This window comes from Micromys minutus, assembly GCF_963924665.1.
Source record: "Micromys minutus genome assembly, chromosome: 20".
NCBI classification, from domain to species: domain Eukaryota; kingdom Metazoa; phylum Chordata; class Mammalia; order Rodentia; family Muridae; genus Micromys; species Micromys minutus.
This window is the reverse complement of record NC_137955.1, coordinates 48357856-48371210: the sequence shown is the minus strand read 5'-3', so window position 1 is coordinate 48371210 and position 13355 is coordinate 48357856.

The window sequence follows — 13355 nt, the reverse complement described above, 5'->3', positions numbered from 1 at the left end:
TAATATTTACAAGTGGGACCACTCAGTACTCGGCCTTCTGTGCCTGGCCGATTTCACTCAGCACAATGTCTTTCGGGTTCACCTATGTTACAAGAGGGACAGGATTTATCTATTTTTAAGGCTAATAAATACCATTCTGTGTATTTGTCTCCCACGTGTCCTTTGTTTAGTGATCAGGAGACCGTTAAGGTTGTTTCTGGTTTTGACTGTTGTGAACGGTGTTAGAATGCACCTGGTTTGTGGTCCCCATTCAACATCCTGATGTCACTTATTTTGAATATACATCCAGAAGTGAGACTGTTTGCATCCTGTGGTAACTACATTTACTCATATCTGTGACAAAAGCTTCTGTTTTATTCTGCTGCTCTTGTGAGTTTAGTTTCTACTGCTTTTTGTATTAGGCCCATCTTAAGAGGTGTGATAGGCCTATTGTTTGTGTTCGTGTTTGCGTGCTTTCGTGCTTTAGTAAAACGTCTGTCTAAGTTACTTTTTCATTCGTAAGTTACTTTTTTAAATTAGTTTTTTTTCCTGTTAAGATGTGGATATACACGGCATAGTTTAGATCTTAATCTCATATTAGACTGGCACTTTTTTTCTCCTAAAATAAATCAATATGTTTATTTACATCCCCAATACTGCTTCCCCTCCGTGTTCCTCTCTCACCAAGTCCCTTCTCTTACCCTCTCCCCTTCTTCTAATGAGAAGGTGGAACCCCTCTGAGCATACCCCAACCCTGGAATGTCAAATCTCTGCCAGATTAGGTACATTCTCTCCCACCCAGGCCAGAGAGAGCAGCCAGGAAGACTTAGCTGCCTTCAGGTATTTTGCCAATACTTCCCCAGTCTTTAGGTTGCCTTGGCAACGCTGTTGCGGACATCACCTCTGTTAAGTAGAAGCTTTTAGGATTAGGTAGTCCTGTTTAACTTTGATCTGTGGCTTGAGTTTTGGGTGTCATACACCAGGAATTATTATCCACACCAGTGTTATGAAAGTTTTATGTTTTCTAAAACAAGTCCTGGCAGTTTTCAGGCCTTAGATATAAGTCTTTGATCCTTCTTGAGTCAAAAAAGGGTAAGGATCCGATTTATACTCTGTGTTCCGTTTTCCCATTCCTTTTGTTAAACAGGCTCTCTTTTCCCCATGGTGTGTTCTTAATACCACATTGAAGATTAGTGATTCTTGTATGTGTTTTGGGTTTCCTGTTCTTTTTCTCTGGTCCTTCTGTCCACTTTTAGTCTAAAAGTGTGACAGTAAGAATGGCAGTCACTGTACTGCACTCCAGAGTGGGTATGCCAAGTCTTTATGATGAGAAAATGACATATACCAACTGTAAAATATCACAAAGCAGGAAAAAAAAATACTGGTGATGTCATCAGTTGGGTTCCACCAATGCCCTCAGCTTCTGCTAAGAGCTTTTATCTGTCAAGTGACTTGTTCTGTCTCCAACAATGCTTCATGCACAGCAGGGAAGACATGTACTCCACAGTCCCAGACTAACCATGACATCTTACTCTAGTAAGAGCAAAAGGCTGCCTTAAGTAGTCTTTATTCTATTCTATACATGACCTTTCACTTAAAAAATACAGTCACAACTCCAGCAGGTGCCCCCTGGGAACCCTCAGGCCATTTCTGGTGGGGGAAGCAGGTAGCCAGACTGTGGATGATCTTCAAGTCTCCCTCCTGTCCTCTAAACCCAAATCTCCTATCTTGCTCCATCTCTTTAGCATACCACCTTCTTTCTCTCTGCCGTCGTCTTCAGAGGGTCACACGGATCCTCTGAAGCCTTTCTTTCTGTTCATCTTTTCCTTCCCACAACTCCAGCCGGCATTTCCTGAGACCCTGCGAAGCCTAACTGGGAAATAAGAAGGCCAGTGACACAGGTAGGTGAAGCCTCAGGACTTCACTCTTCCTCCTCTCCTCCAAATCCAGTCCCAAAGTTTCATCCACTCTGTAGGAGACTACCTGTTGTTGTCTCTCCTTACTCTCTGTCCCAATTCCCAAGTGCCTAAGCAGATTGTGGTGGAACACCCTGTTTTTCTCCCTCCCCTGTGACACTCTTTAGCCCACACCTCCAGGGATTTCAGAAGGATTTCCTACCTTTAGGCAACAGGGAGTCATCACAACATCCTGAGAAACAGAGGGAACAACAAAATCCCAGGAACAAAACACCCAGCCAACAAAGGACAAGACCAAATATCAGCACCCAGAATTAAATTCTACCCACACCCAGATGCCTAAACCCAGGCCAGCATGAAAACACAATCACTAACAGCTAGGACAATCTGTGTCCACTTGAGCTCAGCGAGTCCAGCAACCCTACCACACTAGGCCCTGAGAATTTCAGCATAGCTGAAGCATGTGGCAAAGGCCATCAGACAGCCTTCATGAGTATGATGGAGGTCCCTAAGGGCAACGTCCCTTAAAGGAATCGATGAGAACACAAGCTGTGGAAGGAAGTAAATAAGAACAACCAAGACCTGAAAGTGGATATGGACTCAATGAAGAAAACCCAAACTGAGAGAAATCCAGAACTGAAAAGTTTAGAGCCTTGAACAGGAACCTCAGAGGCAAAGCCTCATTAGCAGAATACAGGAGATGAAAGAAGGGCTCCCAGACATTGAAGACAGGATAAAAGAAAGTGATAAATATAAAAAGAATCCTGCCATAAGGCATCCAGGAAGTTTGAAACACCACGAAAAGCCCAGAGCTATGAATAATATGGAAAAGAAACCCATGTCAAAGGCAAAGAAAATATAATCAAATCAAAGGAAAACAAAATCATAGAAGAAAAATTTTCCTAACCTAAAGAAGGATATGCCAATCGAGGTACAAGAAGCATACAGGACACCAAATAGACTGAACCAGAAAAGAAATTCTCTACATCCCATAATAATCAAAATACTAAAAATACAGACAAAGAAAAAGAAATCTTAAAAGCTTCAAGGTAAAAAGACTAAGTAACATATAAAGGCAGACTGATTAGAATTACACTGGACTTCTCAGTGGAGACTCTGAAAGTCAGAAGATCCTGGGAAGATGTTCTATAGACTCTAAGAGCCAACCCATGCCAGCTCATACTCAACCCAGCAGAACTAATTAATATCTCATTTGACATCAGGCTCATCTGATGAGATGGAACCCATAGCCATCATTGCTTTGATGATCAAGAACGTGAGAGTAGATAGCCCAGGGACTTTGGGTAAAACCAAATACTACTATTCTTAAAAACAACAACAAGAACAAACAACGACAAAAAAAAAAAAAAAAAAAAAAAACCCAACAAAACAAAAATCAAAAAAGTAGCAATAAAATGACTCCTGCTGTATTCACAGATCAGTGTCTTAATGAAACCCTCAGCCATAATAAACAGGACGCCTCCCTCAAAACCCCGGGCTCAAGTAACCCTGTGGAAGAGGAGAGTATAAGAGATCGAGGTTTTTACATTTTTATTTATTCAATGTATGAGTGCTTTGCTGCATATACGTCTGCCTGCCTTCAGAGGGCATCAGATCCCATTACAGATGGTTGTGAGCCACTGTGTGGTTGCTGGGAATTGAACTCAGGACCTCTGGAAGATCAGCCAGTGCTCTTAACTACTGAGCCATCTCACCAGCCCGGAGAACAAGGCTCATTGAACCAACAGAATCAATGCACATGTGAGTTCTGAGACCCGGAGCATGCTCAGGGGCCGCACAGGTCTACACCAGCTGGGATCCCAGGGCTGAAAGGAGAATCAGACCCAAATCCCACTCCTAACCCGGAAGCTATCTTTAGTGATAACCACTTGCAAATGAAGACTTAGTTTTTCCCAGGGAAATCTCATTGGGGAAACAAACTACTCTTAAGGATAGGCTGAAAGCCGGGCAGTAGACGGACAAACAGAAGATGAACTTTGCAGCTTGACTGAAGGCTCCTTTCTTTAATTTTATCTCTTTTTATTCTATAGGTCCTTTGGGTGTATTACGGCTCTCAATGGAGTATTTTGATGGGATTCCTGAGTGGGCTAACTGGTGGATCTCTGCATCTATGTTTTTTTTTTTTTTTTTTTTTTTTTTGCCTCCCTCTTTTGGCTCTTTCTCTTCTGTTTGTTTGTTCTGTTCCAATGTATTAGTTTTTATTTTTTAATTTAATTTAAATTCATTATTACCCCGTAGAATCCTGGTTTTTGTAATGAGAATTAAAGGGGGTGGGTCCAGACGTGAGAGGAATCGGGAGTAAAGGGAAGGAAACCACCATCCAGACATATTCTGTAAGAAAAAGTCTACTTTTATTAAAAGAGAAAAGTAAAAAAATAAAATAAAAGTAAAAATAAAAAAATGTAATCACATAAGGAAAATGTAAGAACTATTAATCATTTATTAAAATAATGAACGATACCCTCTCTCCTGTAGCCGAGCAAGATGCCCAAAGGAAAGAAGGTCAAGGGGAAGATGGTGGCTCTGGCCCCTGCTGTCTTCAAAATGCAGGAGGCCAAAAAGGTGGTCAGTCCTTTGTTTGAGGAAAGACCCAAGAACCTCAGCACTGGGCAGGACATCCAGTCCAAAAGAGATCAAACACGCTTTGTCAAATGGCCCTACTACATCAGGCTGCAGCAGCCAAGAGCCATCCTCTTATAAGCGGCTCAAAGTACCTCCTGCCATTAACCAGTTCACCCAGCTCTGGACAAATAGCTACCCAGCTGCTTAAGCTTACCCACAAGTACGGGCCAGAGATAAGAAGAAGAAGCAAAGGCCACTGGCCTGTGCTGAGAAGAAAGCTTCAGGCAAAGGGGACATCCCACTTAATAGACCACCTGTCCTCTGAGCAGGGGTCAATACAGTCACCACCTTGGTGGAGAACAAGAAGGCTCAGCTGGTGGTGATTGCCCGTGATGTAGACCCCATCAAGCTGGTGGTTTTCTTGCCCTGCCCTGTGTCGAAAGATGAAGGTTCCCTACTGCATCATCAAGAGAAAGGCAAGGCTGGGGCACCTGGTCCACAGGAAGACATGCACTGCACCACTGTTGCCTTTACACAGGTTAACTCAGAAGACAAGGGTGCTCTGGCTAAGATGGGAGAAGCTATTAGGACTAATGATACTGACAGATACGACGAGATCCGCCGCCACTGGGGAGGCAATGCTCTGGGTCTGTGGCTCCCATTGCCAAGCGGGAAAAGAGAAAGGCTAAAGAACTTGCCAGTAAACTGGGTTAAATGTACACTAAGTTTTCTGTACATAAATATAATTACAAATTTATCTTTAAAAATAAGATAATTATATATAATATATAAACATGTATAAAATAAATATTCATAAAACAAATAAAATATATATAAAATAAAATATTATATAATGCATAATATTATATTATATTTTAAATATATTATATATTTTTTTTTGCCTAGAGATTTTCCTTACTTATCCCTTTGCTCTTAACATGAGGTACATATTTAATAGGAGTATACATTTAAATTTGGAATGGATAAGAATTTGAAGACTTTTATTTCTGCAAAATGGTTCTGTTATGTTGTGAGGTCCACAGCAGAAATCTTGTATTTCTAAGTGTTTCTTTCATGTTTTACCAGATGATCATTGTTAATGTTCTCTCTGTGGATAATATCCTTTGACAATATGATCGGAGAAAATAATCTGACTACAATACACACTCAGCGTGACGTATGCTAAAAGAAGAGAAAGCCGGTTGCCAGAGGCCTGCACCACACATATTCCCACCAGGGTTTCTGCTGATGAGTTTCCATATTCTCATGTCTGTGAATAAACAGCTTTCCAATAGGGAGTGAAGTTGACAAATACGAGCAATTACACATTCCGTGTGTGAAGACTGTGACGTATGCATCGACAGCAGCCCAACAGACACACTTATATCAATTATTGGGCAGTTTTAGAAGTCGGGGAGGAAGTGAGTCAGCTCAGCAGAGACAAGCATTGGAAGGCGGCAGCCTTGGAGGGCTGGGAGAGCGTCGCTGGGTTCAGTGCTAATCTAGGACGTGAGCCCCACCCAGGTGACATCAGAAATCAATGCTTGCCACACATAAAATGTCTTCAAACAGGGTTCATGTTTTTGTTGTTTAAGTCTGTCAGGTGTATGTGCACACCCCAAAAGCAAAGGTTTCTGCGCCTCACAGCTGATAGGCTGGAGCTGCTCTTTCTGTGGGAAAACATCCTCAGAAGAGCTTATTGTCCATGTCAGGTTTAAATGTGTGGACAGAAAATAGGCAAGGTCCCCTTTCTGACTGAATGATTCTTTTCACTTCTGTGAGAGGGACAGGCTGATTGTCAAGAACCATGGAATTTATTTTTGAGTGTTATAAAGGCCAGTTTAACATTTAAAACTCGTTTTTAAGTCAGAAGCGAATTTATAATTACTTCTAGTGAGCAGCTCGAAGTAATGAAAAATTTATATGTGCTCCGTATATATGTTTTCAGTTTATATGTGCTCCGTATATATGTTTTCAGCAGTGTTGGGATGGAACCCAGGCCCTTGTTAATTTATCATTAACAGGCCTTCTTCCAGTGAACTACACCTCAAGGTCATATTTTATATTTTAAAAATAAGCAAGTATGTGAATAGTTTTCTTTTCTTTATAAATGATGTGATTTTGTGTGCCTTTACATAGTTTTTTTTTTTTCCTTACCACTAAATTTCTACAATTAAAGGGGATAGACTTCGTGGGATCAGAGGAATAAAGGCTATATTCACCATCTCAAGAGATATAGAATCTTAACTGCAATGACTTTCTGGGGTAGAAAGATACATTGTGTCTTTGTAAGTGGAGTCCAGGCTCCTCTCTCACAACTTAAGAGGACGGTATTCCAAAATGTGGGGACAGATGCCAGTTTGAGAGTTCAAATATGGATGTTGCTCACACATGAAGTGGTTTCTGTCAGGTCAGCATGGACCACAGCCAACGTGTAATTGCTCAGTTATCTGCATCCCATGACCCATGACCCTTGACCAAGATGGGGTACCAGGGGAGGACTCAAGCAGAGGAAAAGGACCAACATCGGCTCATAGGTTAGCAAGTGCAAGCCGCTGCCTGCTGCCCATGGTTACACTCACACCCTGCTTCCCTTCCTGCTTGTCTCGGTTCCATTAGTACTTGCCTGCTCAGGTGGTTTTCCGTCTCAGCCTCTTTGGATGGTAGGAGGAGTTTATCATCAGACCACTTGCATGCCATGAGCGCAGTCACTTCTCTGGTGTTCACAGGTCCTCACAGAACTCAGAAGGCATGAGCAAACCTCTTCCAAGGCAGAACAATACTTCAAGAATTACGTCATTCCTCTTCTGGGACACATTTGGAAGGGTGAATGCTAAGTGTCTCTCACTGGAAGAACGTGGGTTTACGTAAATTGTTTCCTTCAGTTGAGCTTTCAGGAATGGTTGTCGTGAAATATTAAAGCTGCAGTGTTGTCCGTGCTCCAGCCTCGTCATGTGTGACACCGAGATAAAGTGCCTCTATGGTTTATTAGGCAAAAATAAAATTGATTAGTATCCTCCATTCTAATAGATTGCCTAAAGTTCTTGCAGTACAGGGTTGTTACATTATAAACACCATGCTTAGCACGAGGGGAGCTTCTGTCTCCGAATATTTTTCTTTTCTCTTCATTCTCCACGATCTTTAAATTCTCAAGTTGATATTGTTTTTCATCCTGTGCTGAAATCTAGGACATTTTCAAAAGACACTTTGGAGATATAAATAGACTATTATGTTTTAGGGTTGACCCTGAAGCACTGCCCTTGCCTGTTTACTTTGCCCCCAAAGTGTGTCAGCGTTTTCTAATTTGTCCCACCTTAGGTGAACACAACCTTTTCTATCAAGGATGCTCTTTCTCTAATCTACAGTCTGGGTGATTCAGATCAGTGCATTCAGTGCCTGTGCCGTGCTGTTAGCTGAACTCAGCCTTCTTTAAAATTTATTTGGTTTTAAATTGTGTGTGTGCGTGTGTGCGTGTGTGTGTTTGTGTGTGTGTGTGTGTGTGGTGTGGTGTGTGTGTGGTGTGTGTGTGTATGTGTGTGTGTGTGTGTGTGTGTGTGGTGTGTGTATGTGTGTGTGTGTATGTGTGTGTGGTGTGTGTGTGTATGTGTGTGGTGTGTGTGCGTGTGTGTGTGGTGTGTGTGTGTATGTGTGTGTGGTGTGGTGTGTGTGTGGTGTGTGTGTGTATGTGTGTGTGTGTGTGTATGTGTGTGTGTGTGTTTGTGTGTGTGTGTGTATGTGTGTGTGTGTGTGTGGTGTGGTGTGGTGTGTGTGTTGCATGTGTGTATAAGTGTGTGAGAATATGTATGTGTGGTGTGTATATATGTGTATCTTTTTCTCTGTATATATGTGTACGTAGATTTATGTTAAGATGATGTATGATTGAACAGGAGAAAGATAGGCAGGGAAAGGTCAAGGAGCAGAAGGAGAGATGGGGCAGAGAGAGAAGGAGGGAGAAATCAAGATGGAGCTCGAGAAGGATGAGCTGGATCCAGGGGATAGAGAGTCAGCTATTATTTTAAGGATTTTATAGGTCTTTTAGCTCATGTAGAAGGGCCATTTGTATCTTTGTCCATTGGATGTCATCTTATTGTATAGACAGTTTGTGGATTGAGAGTTTAATACATAAACCTACATGAAAAGCTATTGGGCGTTGGAGTCATGTTTGTGCTGGGTGGCAGAGGAAAGAAAACACCGAGGCGGTTGTATCCACCTGGGAAAGAAACAACAGGGGCGGTGGAGTGAACCACGCCTGAGTCCGTGGAGGCGGCCTGGAGTGCCAAGTGGAGAGTTGCTGCTTGCGGAACATGCGACAGAGTATAGTTTGGCTCCATACTAGAGTGGCATCCATGGAGGGAGAACATGGGGTCCGATGAAAAGATAAGCCATCCTTTTATTACCTACTATGCCATGTGTATGTGTATATCTTTGTGTGTATGTGTGTGGTCTGTATCTCTCCCTCAACCCCCCCCCCCCCGTGTGTGTGTGTGTGTGTGTGTGTGTGTGTGTGTGTGTGTGTGTGTGTGTGTATGAGTGCATTTGCCTGCAGAATTCAGACGAGGGCATCAGATTTCCTAGATCTGGCATTATAAGTGATTATATCCAGACATAGGTGCTAGCAGCTAATCCCTGGTCTCTAACCACTCTGCCATCCTCCAGTCTGGAGGCCCAGTATTTGCTGCATAGAAGCACAAGGAAGCTGCCTTTCCAACAGTTCCCAGACAGAAATAAAACGGCACAGCAGTGGGCATGCTAGTACCTCATCACGAAGAGAGCACCGTGTAATCGCTACTCCAATCGGGGCATACACTCTTACCACCCTCACGACAGCCATTTGGACTTCCTCTCCCTCAGCCATGGACTGGGTATGTCCAATGCTCAGCAGAGGTGTGTTGCATTATTTTGTACATGATGGAATATTTGCACATACAAAATCAGATGACTTGGGGGTGAAGCTCAAATCTAAACACTAGATTTCTGTATGTCTCATGCATATTTTAATCATATGGCCTAAAGATAGGTTTATGCACTGTGTTAAGCAAGCCTTTTTCTCAGGGAAGGTTTGTGTGTATTGAGCCACTGGACAGTGTTGTGATATTATTCTGTCTGAACTCAGAGCATTTCAGGGCTTTGAAGGGGGATGATCAACCTGTACTACACTGACTTCCGGTGCTGCTGGTTGATTAGATTTTGTGTGCCTTCAGGGTTCCCACGAGCGGAATCCTCCAGCACAGCTCTTCCAGGTCTGCTACGTGTTCTCACAGTAAGTGTCTCAGTCCCACCTACAGCGCTGCCGGATTTGTTTTCATTCTATTGAGGTGTGAAAACTCAGCGCTATCAAATTTTAATTTGGATACATCAATTATGCAGCTTGAATAATTTCCTGCTTGGGGTCAGCTGCTGCTCCTGCCTTACTAGTTTGCAGACATCTCCCAGGGACAAGGTTACATTTCACAGAAGTGAAATTACTGGATGAGGGAAAGCGCTATGTGAGTTCTCGGCCTTCCTGAGGGGTCCGACCCTAACACCGATTTATATTCCTCCCCAGTACTTTAAGTGGCATTTAGCTGTTCCAACTTTTCTCATCTAAACATGATGGCCTGGCCTGTCTTTTTACCTTTACTCGTACTTAGTGGATATAGTGGTAATTTGTTGTGGTTTTTATTTGTATCTCCATGTTCATGACTTTATATGGGAATTTCTTTCTTAATGTTAACTGAGAATTTTCATTTACTCGTTGCAAAGGCAAATTGGTTTGTGAATATGACACAAATCTTACCTGAATTCTAAGTCGCTCCTTTGAAAACCTGTGAAGTCTCACCCAACACTCATAAAAATTCAAGGAACTTTGAATAGCCCAAACAATCCTGAACTGTGCAAACAAGTCAAACCCTCAAATTTCTTGATTGCCATATTTATTACAGGTACGGTGTCTAAGGCGGTTAACGCACAAGCATAATCTTGATACAGAGGCACACAGAACAATAATAGAGTTCACAGAATAGAATAGAGTTCACAATCAGGATGGCATGTTCATGACTGAGTGATGTTTTAGGAAGGCACTAGGGTCCTTAGATTGTCTTTTACTCAAAGGGTACTGTTACAACTGAATATTTGTGTGCAAAAGAATAAAGCTGGCACCTGGTTCCTTCATGTGGGAGTGTAAACTTTAAATGGGTCATAGACCAAAATAAAACAGCTAAGACTAGAAAACAGTTCAAAGGAAAGATGGGGGGGGGGGACTCGACTGTGTCTAGAATATGTAGAGAACTATTTCAACACGCAGTAATAAAACCCAGCAGTCGATTTATAAAATAGGCAAAATGAACACACTTCTGCAAAGAAGATATTCTAATACTCAGCAGGCCCCGGAAAAACTCAGCATTGTTAGCGATTTCAAGACCACATCTCTCGGGGTGTCTTTGCATGGCCAGGAAGGTTCTCCATGAAGAAAAGGAAGATGATAAAAACATGCACTTAGGAAACGTGAGCATTCCACCAGTTGTTCAGAGATGGCTTTAAGTTTGAGGAAAACTTCATCAGTGTTTTGGAGGAAAAACCTAGTGAAAGCTGGGTGAACACCCTGGGAGCGGTCAGTAAGAGAGGTGGAGGAAGGGCTATTCATTTCCAGTTAGGTTTGGAATAGGGATAGAGACACGACAACAGAAATAACCTCTGAGCACAGAAGTGGAATACTGAGCTGAAGAACAAGCCCCAAGGCGGATGCTCGCAGCCAACCACTGAACTGAGAACAGGGTCCCCAGTGGAGCAGTTAGGGAAAGGCCGGAAGAAGCAGAAGGAGCGGAAGAGGTTTTTAACCCCACGGGAAGAACATTGATATCAACCAACCAGAGCTCCCAGGGGCTAAACCACCATCCAAAGAGTGGACTGACACATGGCCCCAGCTGCATATGTAGCAGAGAATGGCCTTGTTGGGCATTAATTGGAGGAAAAGCCCTTGATCCTGCCCCTTGATTCTGCCAAGCCTCAATACCCCAGTGTAGGGGAATGTCAGGGTGGGGAGGTGGGTGGGGGAGCAACCTCATAGAAGCAGGAGGAGGGGGGATGTGATAAGGGTTTTCTGGGGGAAACCGAAAAAGAGATAACATTGTAACATTGGAAATGTAAATTAAAAAATTTAATTAAAAAAAAGTGATGCAAATAATGTGAAAAAAAAAAAAAAAAAAAAAAAAAGAAGAAGAATCTGGCCAGGGGTGTGTAGTCTTTTGTAGACCCTCAACATTGCATTTCTTTCCTGAGTGATCTGTTTGCTAGATGATGCCAAAATGATTCGTCCCCAAGAATGTGTTCCTTTCTCTGTAGACTGGATGTGGTGTTTCTGTTAAAGGTTTACTTCCCAAGGTAACAAACAGTTCTTTGTGATTCCTGAAGAATTTTAAGATCCATGAAGGCAGTCTGTGTTTGCGTTGTCCCAACCCTGTCATCTAAGACAAGCTCAGGACCTGGTTCCTGTGAGTTGTTTTTTTAAAGTATTCATGATTAACAAAAGGTTTCAGGTTGCCCAAGGAAAGGTTGCATATAACGAGTTGCTAAATGCAATTACTAAACTTAACACTTGGTATGTTGTCATTAGGAGGAATCAGCAGCATTTTTGACCATGAAGCATTTTACTGCTATTGGCAATGTAAGAAAAAACAAAACAAAAAAAAAAAAAACAAAACAAAACAAAACAAAACCATGATTGTAGTATCTCTGTGACCTTACATCGCTGTTTTCCTTCTTTGAAAATGTACATTAAGTGCTAAGTTTGTACATGGTTTGAGTATATGCCTGTGCAATTCATAGGCTGGAGCTTTGTCCCTATGGTCACACTGAAGACCAGGGACCTTTAAAAAGTAACCCCTAGTGGGGACAGTGACTGCCTGCTTTCTTCCATCTTTCTCACTCACCATCCGACTCTTTCCTCTTACCGGCTCCATCACCCCAAGGGAATTCTACCAATGAGTTCTCATCAGAGATGCTGTTTGTGCTTTCAACCTCTAAATCTATAAGCTTTCTTTATAACTGCCATTTCAGGTCTTTTACTAAGGTAATAGAAGAAGGTTTCATAAATTTATGTACAGGTCGAAATAGTGGGTTGCTTAACTCATGTTTGTCGTAATGATTAGGGCCAGCGTACCCTAGTGTGGCTAATGGTCACCAGCAGTTTCTTTTAAGGAATAGCTCTAAGCCAGTGTGATCTGCTTATCCATGTACCCACAAGTGTAGTTTTTGCCCCTCACCAAAGAAACCTCTTTCTGCAGCAGATGGAGGTCATTGTGAAGAGCCACAGCCATCCAAATGCAGACAGTAAGTGACCGTGGGTACTTCTACTCAGCCTGCACATCTACTCTGCAGCCGCTATTTCTAAGTCTCAGGAACATCACAGAGGGGGTGAAATAATTGTGAGAATCAGAGGATCAGCAATGCCTGCTGCAGTATCTTCCGTGACAGGAAAGTTGTACCCATGAAATCTCAATAACATGGCGGCCTAAGCAAGACTTGTATAATGACAACAGCATTTGACATTCCACCATCATGAGGGAAATTTCACGAGGCCATACTTCATAATAAAGAGCAAAGGGCAGTCAATAGCTGCTAAGAGATGGAAATCCGGTTCCTCCAGGGATGACCCCCTGCGGGTATCCGTTCTCAAGTAGTTAGCCTTAAACACATGTAGATAAGAGCAGTGATAATCGGACTCAGCAGTGCGTGCGTGTGTGTGTGTGTGTGTGTGTGTGTGTGTGTGTGTGTAATTATCTCTTTAAAGCAAAGCAACTCAAACCGTGTTTGTCAGGAGTCAGTCTCCCCCGTATTCATTTTCCTTCCTCTGCTATATTTATTCCACTTCATTGAGTCTTTCTCCTCGTCATGGTTTCC